The sequence below is a fragment of the Capsicum annuum genome, chromosome 11 (assembly GCF_002878395.1).
Source record: "Capsicum annuum cultivar UCD-10X-F1 chromosome 11, UCD10Xv1.1, whole genome shotgun sequence".
Lineage (NCBI taxonomy): Eukaryota > Viridiplantae > Streptophyta > Magnoliopsida > Solanales > Solanaceae > Capsicum > Capsicum annuum.
In genome coordinates this window covers 1,035,162-1,036,269 of record NC_061121.1, presented here as the reverse complement: position 1 = coordinate 1,036,269, position 1,108 = coordinate 1,035,162, and positions in this window count along the sequence as shown.

The window sequence follows — 1,108 nt, the reverse complement described above, 5'->3', positions numbered from 1 at the left end:
TTTAAATTGTGGGCACTTGTGCTGGATTCATAATCGGGGTTCTATCTATTGTTGGAAAAACAGAAGTATACTCAGATGACAAATACGAATAAAAATCATAATTTTACTTACCAAAGTAACCTATGAGGTAATGCCAAAGTGGAAAGTGATGTAGTAAACAAAATTTGACCTAAGAAATTGGTCAGATCGCAGCAGTAGCGTTGTACCAACAACAACAAAAACAATAACAACAACAAATGGTCGACAAGAAGAAGATGAAGCAGAAGATGATGAATAAAGCAGTAGACATAGAAACAATTAACAACAAAAACTGCTAAGAGAAAGAAAACAACAATGGATGAGAAAAGAGAGAAAGACACCTTTTTTCCCTCCGTTTCCCGTTATTTTAGGTATACATTGGGATCAAAGTGTAAATTTAAAAACTTGTGGGTTATTTTAAAACTTCCCCAACTTTCTTAATACATAATAAAATAATTGTCACCTCCAACTAATAATTAAGACTTGTGTCACCTACACCTCATTTTAAAACTCTTTTCTCACCTATGGCCCAAACCCCCAACTAACTCTATTCTATTTGTGGTTTTCATAAAATTAAAGTGCGAAATTACTGAAAAACTTGCAACAAACTGTCGCGGGATTCAAAAATTTGAGATCTTATACGAATTTTATCAGTTCTCGTAAAAAATGTTTAAGCGATTGTTTTTTAATTTCAAATTTATTCTGTTATTTGAAAGTTTAGATGCAATTTTTATACGTGAAATTTGAATTTTACTTTAAGATAACTAGTGTTAGACTAAAAAAATTTTCATTTGAATTCGTTTTACAGTTTTGTATATATGAATTAGTTGTTACATTAATATCTAGTATTGAATCAAAATTAATAATCCATTTAAAATCTAGAAGAATGAAACACATACTACCTAATTATAATAAAATTAGATTTAGATATCCGCCAAGATATTATAAACATGGTTTAAATGAATAAAGTACAACAATACAAAGAATTAAAACAAATTATTTCCGAAAAACGTAAAGAATTAAAAATAAGAATAGAAAGACTACATTATAATATATTTGTCGGAGTTAGTAAAAATTCAATAAATACACA